The sequence below is a fragment of the Vombatus ursinus genome, unplaced genomic scaffold, assembly GCF_900497805.2.
Source record: "Vombatus ursinus unplaced genomic scaffold, bare-nosed wombat genome assembly UNPS02014814.1, whole genome shotgun sequence".
Taxonomy (NCBI): Eukaryota; Metazoa; Chordata; class Mammalia; order Diprotodontia; family Vombatidae; genus Vombatus; species Vombatus ursinus.
The window spans coordinates 14,259,178-14,269,598 of record NW_020954592.1 but is presented as its reverse complement, the minus strand read 5'-3'; the positions used below and the strand labels follow the sequence as shown (position 1 = coordinate 14,269,598).

The 10,421-nt window shown below is 39.1% G+C and overlaps 1 protein-coding gene across 2 annotated transcripts in view; it reads right to left on the bottom strand.

Moving 5' to 3' along the window:
- The window catches only part of CDKL5 (cyclin dependent kinase like 5), a 266,772-nt gene that overhangs the window by 56,995 nt on the left and 199,356 nt on the right, over positions 1 to 10,421 (bottom strand). The gene's annotated exons all lie outside the window — the stretch shown is intronic.

Sequence of the window (10,421 nt, the reverse complement as noted above, 5' to 3'; positions counted from 1 at the left end):
CACACACACACACACACACACACACACACACACACACACACACACACACAAATGAATTAAGTACATAAAATAAGTAGAAAATATTGTTGTAAAGCACAGTAACCTGAAATCATTTCCTGAGGAATTTATAAAGTAATTCATTCTAATACAATGAAAATACGCATCTGAATAATGACACCATTTAATAAGATCTATCATTCACACTAATTGGTACTTAGCTGTACACTATCAACTATTTAATAGCAACACTAATGGTGAGAATGACAGCATGGATAATACAAGTGTAATGCCTCTTCAGCTGGGGAGAGGAGGACACTGAACACACATAAACTGATGGAGAGTGACACTGTCAAACCTGTGCTTTAGGAAAATCACTTTGGTAGCTATGTGAAATATGTATTAGAATGGGAAAAGATTTGAGACAGGGAGACCAACAGTCCAGATGAAAAGTGAAGTCCTGAGTTAGAGTAGTGGCTATGTGAGTAAAGACAAAGGGACACAGAGGTAGAAAAGACAAGACTGGTCGACCAGAAATACAAAACATGACTCACTGGCAATCGCCTATGGACACTTCAAACTGAATGCTCTGCAGTTATCTCAAATTCAGCATATTCAAAACACTACTCGTTATCCTCCCTACCCTCCCACCCTGACTGTTCTTCCAAACTTCCCAATTCCTGCCATGGGCATCACCATCCTTCCAGTCATTCAGAATCACAACTTTGGTATCATTCTGAATACCTTACTATCACTCACCCCACATATCCAATCATTAGCCACATACAGTTTTTGATTAAAAAACATATTTTACTTAGGTGACCTACCAACTGTATAAGCCAAGGACCTTGAATGCCAGAAGTGACTATTTTTTCAGAGATAAGTCACTGTTAAGCTGAGAATTCTAATGCACATTTATAATGTACTGTTTTTCTCTCAGCAGCTGCGACAAAATGGAAAGAAAACTGGCCTGCATGTTAAGAAGACCTAGATTAAAGTCCTGTCCATGACAGACTGACTGTGTGACCCTAGGCAAGTCGCTGAGCCTCTCTGTGCCCCAGACCACTTTCTGAGACTAAGTTACAGAGCAGTTGCTGGATTCTTCATTGGTGAAGGATTTCCTCACCAATAATTTCCAAAGGAATGAAATCACAGATCCCATACAAAAAAATCAGTACTTAAAAGTCATAATGTTCTTGAAAATGCCCAACTTAAAAATTCCTTAAATGGAACTGAATGTAAGACTAAATTCCATTGTAACAGATTGAGGTAATAAAGCATTATAGTTTCACTAAAAAGCCAAGATGCTGGAAACAAAATAGAACGAGAATTCAACAAATCAAATTCATTGTATTAAAAAAAAAAAGTGTTAAAATTGCTTCAAAATGAAAGCCATCAGTTTAGCATGAAAGATGACAGTGAAAAGAGCTCAGCTTGTGGAGTCAGAGGATATGGGCACAAATCCTGCTTGTTTGACCTGAGGAATTCACCAACCAGTTATCTCAATTTCCTCATCTGCAGAATAAGGGAGTTGGGCTAGCTGTACTCCAAGATCCCTCCTAACATGATAATACGGCATATTAATATCTAGACCTTAATAAATAAAGGTTAAAGATAAAGTATCCTAACCATTTCAATCGTATTGCCCATCTGGCAAGTAGTCCTTATTGTTTTTGCAAAATTATGTAAATCATCACAGCATGTTTTGTTGATATTTCAGGATACACAGTAGCACAACAGAGATAATAAATGATGACTGCTTAAGAGTTGTTCTATGTATTGAATTATTTGTCATTAAAATTCTTAAAATGATAAAGGACTGTTATATGTGTTTATACACACACACACACCCACCAGAAATGCAAGTGAAAACAGTCTAAAGATGAATTCAAAGGAGTGGCAAGGTTCTCTAAGAATAGTATACAATAGCCTATATGAGACTGCACGCCATCTTAGGGAAGGGGGAGCTGAGGCAAAAGGAGAAAATTTAGAAATCAAAACCCTACAGAAGTAAATGCTGAAAAACAAAAAATAAATAAATATTTTTTTTAAAAAAAAGGAATAGTATACAAAAGATTTATAAATCCATAGCCCTTAATAACTTTCTTTGCTTACCAACCAATCAAATTGTATGTTCTGCAAATTAAACTCTTCTCTAATCAAATTAAACTCTTTTGGTAATACAACAAACCCTTTAAAACGCCACAGGAACACTTTTTTGTTGTTGTTGTTGACAGGTAGTGTTTTAAATATAACTAGTCTTTTTGGATGAGTTTTGCTATTGCTGAAGATCATACTTAACTAGGGGACTCTTAGAATACCTGAAAGTAATTGAGGGATAGGCTTTACAAGAAAAAGAAAGAGATGCTCACTTTGGTGAGGAAGCAGTAGATGCAATGAGAGAGATGGGTTATGAAGAGGGAAAGGAGGAGGAGAGAGGGGGAAAACAAATGAACATGAGAAGAGGCAGACAGAGACTGTCTCAAAAGAATAAGGATAGTCTTAAGGATGTAGTTTTAGCATCCTAGTTACTGAGAAAGAGTACTTTCCAGATGAGAGACTACAGACTAAGAGGCAGTACAGGGCTTCCCTTCTGGTCCTTAGAGAAAGTACCTAAGAGCTCTACAGTGTACCATGGGTGACCTTCTGGCAGAAAGTGTTATGGGTCTGGAGGTGGAAGACATAAGCTATTGTAACCTTGGGTGAATCCCACTTTCCCAATAACAACTTAGTTTTCTCATTTGTAAAATGAAAAGTTGAGAATGAAAGATCTCAAAGATTCCTTTCAGTTCTAAAGGAAGGCAGTGTGGAATAATGTACAGAGTACTTGACCTGGAATCACAAAGACTTGGGTTCAGATCTTCCCTCAGACACTTACTAGCTATGTAACCCAGGGCAAGTCATTTACCCTTTCTTAGCTTCAGCATCTGCATTAGTAAAATGAGGATAATAATACCAATTGCTCTTGCCTCACAAGATTTTTGTGAGAATTAAATACAATAATGTAAAGAGCTTTGAAAACCTTAAAATGTTTTATAAGATAAGCAAGTTATTACTATTTTTATTTATGGCACTAAAGAGAACATATACGGGGAAAAGGAAGCAGATTGGATCAAGTACATTTAAGAGAAAATCAATCCTTGAGATGACAGAATTATGAGAGCATTAAGGGACTGACAGAGGAAGTATCTGCACAGAGGGAAAGTAATAAAGGTGCGGAAGAAATCTTGAAACTTACTAATACCAAAAATAAGTGATGGAGATCACATTAATAACTACTGAATTATGTGTCTAGCCTTCCATCTATAGAAAATGTTTATGTGGTTCAACTATATATGAATCGAGGATATCTTTAATGAGTATTTCTAAGGACCAAGAAGGCTTTCCCAAGCAATATTCAACAATAGGCCACATCTTTACCACTTCACAAATGAATGAAAGTTGTGGAGTAGATCCTATCACACTTACTATTTGTTGATTACAAGAACAAAACTCCTTTTTACAGGTTCTTTTACAATAGTGTCCCCAGATCATTATCATCAAGTATTCCCTGGAAGATGTGACAATAGAAATAACCCTGTTCAATAACCCTCTGAAAATAAAAACCAGGCAAAGCATAAAAGAGGGAGATGGGTGCTCAGTCAAAGTATTTACAAGGAGATCAGGGGAGAGATCAGGTCGAGGAAGGATTTCTTGTAGATAGTAAGGTCGTCCAGATAGTTCTGTTTGCAGATGATCCTGTGTTGTGCATCATGCAGCAGAACTTTTTAGAACAGATCTCTAATAACTCAAAGGAGTTTGGCCATTCTATCTACACAGGAAAAACCAAATGGATGAAGAATGTCAACTGCACATACTTCAACACATCCTGATAAGTACCCTATAGAGCTTGGCCAACATTACATATTTTGACAGATGGTACAAATCAAGTTGAAAAGGAGGAGGAAAGCACTCTGGATTAATTCTGAGAAACTACCCCAAGCTTCCCATAACAACAAAAAACCCACTTTTTTCAATACAAACATTTTATCAGTGGTATTTTATTATAGCAGTATGGCACTAGAACACCATTGCCTCTGTGGAATTAAAGATAAGCTTCACACAGAAGACAATGGAAAGATGCCTGTTGGTTATGAGTAGCATATATAACCAACATCCTCCAAAAGGCCCATCTGGAGAACCTCACCCTGAACTTCTTCCATCATAGTGGCTTTTATTTTTGGTAAGCATATATCTCCCTGTTTTAAGCCTCACCTGATGCTTATTATCCAAAAGTTAATAAACAGGGTTATGGTTGTTCTATCTTCTAAGACATCCTGAATGAGTTTGAGATTTGACTGGGAGACAATTTATCATAAAGAGCTTGTAGGACAGCATTTTGTTGGTTATTTGTTGTTATTTGCTAAACAGGAGGTTTGAAAAGAAAAGATTTGGAATAGATTCAGTGGGGAGTGAGACAAGGAATCATGTAGGAAAGAATAAAGGACTGCCTTGTTGTAATGAGGGCCTAATTAAGATAGATAACATAAATCTGCTATGGACCTAGTCAGCATGGTTGTGTGACTTCCTCCAAAGATGACTGGCAACACAAAAGTAAGGGTGGTGGAGACAGATGGTGGACGCAAGCTAAAGCTGGGATTTAGTAATGTATGAATTATAACAGGACAAGAAAGTAAGGGATTTGAAAACAGAAGGCAGTGTGGAGTAGAATTGGTTAACTACAGGGTCATGATTGGAAAAGAGGAGAGTAGTCAGAGTAGGTTAATAGCTTGAGAAAATAAAGTACTTCAGGGCAGAGGGATTAGAAGTCAAAATGAGGGTAAGGAGGTTTAAGAAGGGAGAGGCACAGGGAGAGACAAAATAATAGAAGGTTATGATCAGATAAAGGAATGTCAAGGTTTTTTGTTGTTAATGATAAAATCCACGTTGTGATAATCCTGTGTGTATCTAAGATGGTATGTAGGATTAGGTAACAGGATCTGAAGTAACTTGGGAATTAGTAAGTTAGGGAGTTTGAGGAGCAAGAATACTTCAATGTTAAAGTCCCCAGTATAGAGGCAGCTGTGATAGACCGAAATTCAAAGGAAAGATTGTTAAGTGATATCACACAAAGAGTGAGTCTGGAAATTTCAACAGAGAGCAAATATTGTGATCCCCATCCCTTTCCAGCCCTGCCCCAGACCATTATGTTGGAAAGTGTGAGTGAAGACACAGCCAGTTCTGGAGAGGATGGACAGAGAAGCAGTGTCTTCTGGGGGAAGTTAAGTTTCACTGAGAACAAGAAGATAGAAGAAATATGAGAGGAAAATGACCAGACTAAAGGGAAGTTTGTTCACTATTTCCAGAATATAGAGTGGAAAGGGTGGACAAGGATTGTAGTGGGACATGGCTGGGGTAAAGTAAAGGAAGATGGAATGAGAAAACAGCAAGAAGGAGTTGTAGATGTTTTGATGCTAAGTAGCTAAGATTAATTCAGGGGTAGGAGAGTAATGGGTGGTATGAGTATGCTAGCCACTGAGGTAACAGTGAATGCTCACAGTCTTAAAGGGGTGCTATTTCTAGGCAAGGGCCAAGGTCATAGAAACCCAGTCACCCTACTTAATCTTCTGGGCTGAGGAAATTGGTGAGGGATGGACAGTGTTTAAGTGAAGCCTAGAGTGTTTCTGTGGTCAAGTTTCTATCACCACCTCCTGAAATCATATGAAATATTTATTAAGCATAAGCTCTGTGTCCAATACTGTTCTAGGTTTTAAGGTAGAAATACAGAGAGGTATATGTCATCATTCCTTACTTGGAGTCTAGCTGCAGAGACAAGACTTACATGAGTCAACTAGGAAAAAAAATAATGAATGTGTTAACATAAAGCAATAAATTAAATATAAAAGTTGGAAGGTACTATTTAGAGAAGACTTCATAAGGAAACTCAGATTTAAGACATGTTCAAGAATGGGTAGGCTTGGGAAGAGCCAAGAGGACGGAGTAAAAGCAGTGACTTGCTTGAGCTCTCCTCCAAACCCCTCCAAATATCTGTAAAAAATGGCTCTAAACAAATTCTAAAGCAGTAGAACCCACAAAAAGATAGAGTGAAACAATTTCTAGCCCAAGAAAACCTGGATGGTTGATCAGAAAGGTATATCGCGACAGGCTGGAAGAGGAACACAGTTTGGTGTGGGCGCGCAGGCCTCAGCGAACCACAGACAGCTATGGCATTTCCAGACTTCTCAACCAATGAATGCAAAAGCCAATTAGGTCAATATGAAAAGTATGTGTCTGCGGTGAGAGAGAAGCCCGGTGAGTGATCCCGGGGTGACGGCTGCCTCCAGAGCTTCTGGCCCATTGACAGGAGAATCAAGTGACTGATCAGAGGGAGACTATAGGGATCTTTGCTGGTGCAGGATTCTCTTGCATTGCCTGTGCTTGGATCTGGGTCAGAGTTCTGGGTGGTGGTCCTGGGGCAAGGAGGAGCACTGCTGTGGTGGAGCTTGTAGTAGTGGAGGAGAGGAAATCCTCCTCACAGTTCCAGGACAGAAAAGAGTGCTTGTGTCACTCACAGACCAGAGTACAGGCCAGGAAAGGAGTAAACACCTCGCCCCTGATCATAGCACCTTGGAAGAACTGAAAATTTACAGGTCCCTAGAAGTATCTCTGAAAACGACTGCACAAAACCCCCGAAGCTTGGGATAGTACATTCTCCACACTGGAAGCAGATCTCTACCTTAACAAAGAGTTTATAACTCAAGTAATTGGCTGTGATCATGAGCAAGCAGCGCAAAGAGAGTCAGACCACAGAATCTTACTTTGGTGACAAAGAAGATCAAAACATACAACCAGAAGAAGACAACAAAGTCAAAGCTCCTACATCCAAAGCCTTCAAGAAAAATATGAATTGGTCCTAGGCCATGGAAGAGTTCAAAAAGGATTTTGAAAAGCAAGTAAGAGAAGTAGAGGAAAAACTGAGAGTCATGCAAGAAAATCATGAAAAACAAGTCAACAGCTTGCTCAAGGAGACCCAAAAAAATACTGAAGAAAATAACATCTTAAAAAAATAGCCTAACCCAAATGGCAAAAGGGGTCCAAAAAGCCAGTGAGGAGAAGAATGCCTTAAAAAGCAAAATTGGCCATATGGAAAAGGAAGTCCAAAAGATTACTGAAGAAAATACTTCCTTAAAAATTAGAATGGAGCAATTGGAAGCTAGTGACTTTATGAGAAATCAAGACACTATAAAACAAATTCAAAAGAATGAAAAAATAGAAAACAATGTGAAACATCTCATTGGAAAAACAACTGACCTGGAAAATAGATCCAGGAGAGAGAATTTAAAAAGTATTGGACTATCTGAAAGCCATGATCAAAAAACGAGCCTGGGGGCAGAGCCAAGATGGTGGAGGGAAAGCAGTGACTTGCTTGAGCTCTCCCTCAAACCCCTCCAAATACCTATAAAAAATGGCTCTAAACAAATTCTACAGCAGCAGAACCCACAAAAAAACAGAGTAAAACAAATTTCCAACCAAAGATAACCTGGATGGCTGATTGGAAAGGTATATCGCACTCGGCAGGGAGAAGAGCGTAGTTCGGCGTGGGCGTGCAGGTCGCAGCAAAACTGGAGCAGGACTCAAAAGGACTGAATTGCGGGCAGCCGTGGTGGTTTCCAGACTTCTCAACCCAGGAACACCAAAGACAACTTAGAAGGTCAGTGGGAAAAGTCTGTGACTGTGGTGAGAGAAGAAGCTAGGTCTCAGCCACCCCCAGCGCAGTGGCTGCCTCCTGAGCTTCCAGCCCACAGACTGAGGGGGAATCAAGTGGCTAATCAGAGAGGGACTGCAAGGATCTCTTTGCCAGTGCTGAGGCAGGAATCTCTTGCTTTGCCCGTGCTTGGATCTGGGTCACAGTTCTGAGGGGAAGTCCTGGGGCGAGGAGGAGCGCTGGCGTGGTGGAGCTTGTTGTGGTGGTGGAGAGGAAACACCTCGCCCCTTATCATACCACGTTGGAAGAACTGAAAATTTTCAGGTCCCTAGAAGTATCTCTGAAAACTGCTGTATGAACCCCCAAAGCTTGGGACAGTACATTCTCCACATTGGAAGCAGACTCTTACCTTAACCAAGAATTTAAAACTCAAGTAATTGGTTGGGATCATGAGCAAGCAGCGCAAAAAGAGTCAGACTATATTATCTTATTTTGGTGACAAAGAAGATCAAAACATACAATCAGAAGAAGAAAACAAAGCCAAAGCTCCTACATCCAAAGCCTCCAAGAAAAATATGAGTCAGTCCCAGGCCTTGGAAGAGCTCAAAAGGGATTTTGAGAAGCAAGTAAGAGAAGTAGAGGAAACACTCAGAAGAGAAATGAGAGTGATGCAAGAAAATCATGAAAAGCAAGTTAACAGCTTGCTAAAGGAGACCCAAAAAAATACTGAAGAAAATAACACCTTAAAAAATAGCCTAATCCAAATGGCAAAAGAGGTCCAAAAAGCCAATGAAGAGAAGAATGCTCTAGAAAGCAAAATTGGCCAAATGGAAAAGGAAGCCCAAAAGATTACTGAAGAAAATACTTCCTTAAAAATTAGAATAGAGCAATTGGAAGTTAGTGACTTTATGAGAAATCAAGACACTGTAAAACAAATCCAAAAGAATGAAAAATTAGGAAACAATGTGAAATTTCTCATTGGAAAAACAACTGACCTGGAAAATAGATCCAGGAGAGAGAATTTAAAAATTATTGGACTATCTGAAAGCCATGATCATTAAAAGAGCCTAGACAGCATCTTTCAAGAAATGATCAAGGAAAACTGTCCTGATATTTTAGAACCAGAGGGCAAAATAGAAATTGAAAGAATCCACCAATCTCTTCCTGAAAGAGATCCCCAAAGGAAAACTCCTAGGAATATTGTAGCCAAATTCCAGAGTTCCCAGGTCAAGGAGAAAATATTATAAGCAGCCAGAAGGAAACAATTCAAGTATTGTGGAAACACAATCAGGACAACACAAGATTTAGCAGCTTCTACACTAAGGGACCGCAGGGCATGGGATATAACATTCTGGAGGGCAAAGGACATTGGATTACAACCAAGAATCACCTACCCAGCAAAACTGAGTATAATCCTTCAGGGGAAAAATGGTCATTCAGTGAAATACATGACTTTCAAGGATTCTTGATGAAAAGACCAGAGTTGAATAGAAAATTTGACTTTCCAATACAAGACTCAAGTGGAAAATGAAGAGGTAAACAGGAAAGAGAAATCATAAGAGACTTATTAAGGTTGAACTGTTTACATTCCTGCATGGAAAGATGATATTTGTAACTCATGAGACCTTTGTCAGTATTAGGGTAATTGGACGGAAAAATTATATGTATGTACACAGATAGATACAGAGATAGATAGATAGATAGATAGATAGAGGGCACAGGGTGAGTTGAAGATGAAGGGGTCATATCTGGAGAATAAAATTAAGGGGTGAGAGGATTATAGAGAGAAGGAGAAAGGGAGACGAAGAATGGGGTAAATTATCTCACAAAAAAAACAAAACAGAAAAGAAAAAGCTCTTACAGTGGAGGGGAAATAGGGGAAGGTGAGAGGGAATGAGCGAATCTTATTCTCATAGGATTTGCCTTAAGGAGGGAATAACATACACACTCAATTGGGTATGGAAATCTATCTTACCCTGCGGGAAAATAGGAGAGGAAGGGGACAAGAGAGCAGGAGGATGATAGAGGGGAGGGTAGATTAGGGAAGGGGGTAATCAGAAGCAAATACTTCTAAAGAGGGACAGGGTCAAAAGAGAGAATAGAATAAATGGGGGGGGAGGGCGGGATAGGATTAAGGGAAATATACTTAGCTTTTCACAACATGACTACTATGGAAGTGTTTTGCATGACTGCCCATGTATAAGCTGTATCGAGCTGTTTGCCTTATCAATGAGGGTGGGTGGGGAGGGGGAAAGGGAGAAAATCTGGAACCCAAAGTTTTAAAAACAAAAGTTAAAAAAAAATTGTTTTCACATGCAACTGGGAAATAAGATATACAGAAAATAGGGTACAGAAATCTATCCTATCCTACCGGAAAATTGAAGAGTAAGGGGATAAGAGAAAGGGGGGCAGAGATGGAAGGAAGGGCAGATTAGGAGAAGGGGTATTTAGAATGCATGCCATCTTGGGGTGGGGGGAGGGATGAGATGGGGAGAAAATTTGGAACTCAAAATCTTGTGGAAGTGAATGCTGAAAACTAAAAATAAATAAATTAATTAAAATATTAAAAAAAAGAAAATAGAAAACTAAGTAGTATATAATAGAATATTATACACAGTTCTCTTTTTCTGTTCTATTCTGTTCTATGGAAACAATCATTTTATTTGATGTTTGTTAGGCTCAGAATAAAAAAAATGAAGACAAAAAAAAAGAATGGGTAGGCTTTAAATAGATAAAACTG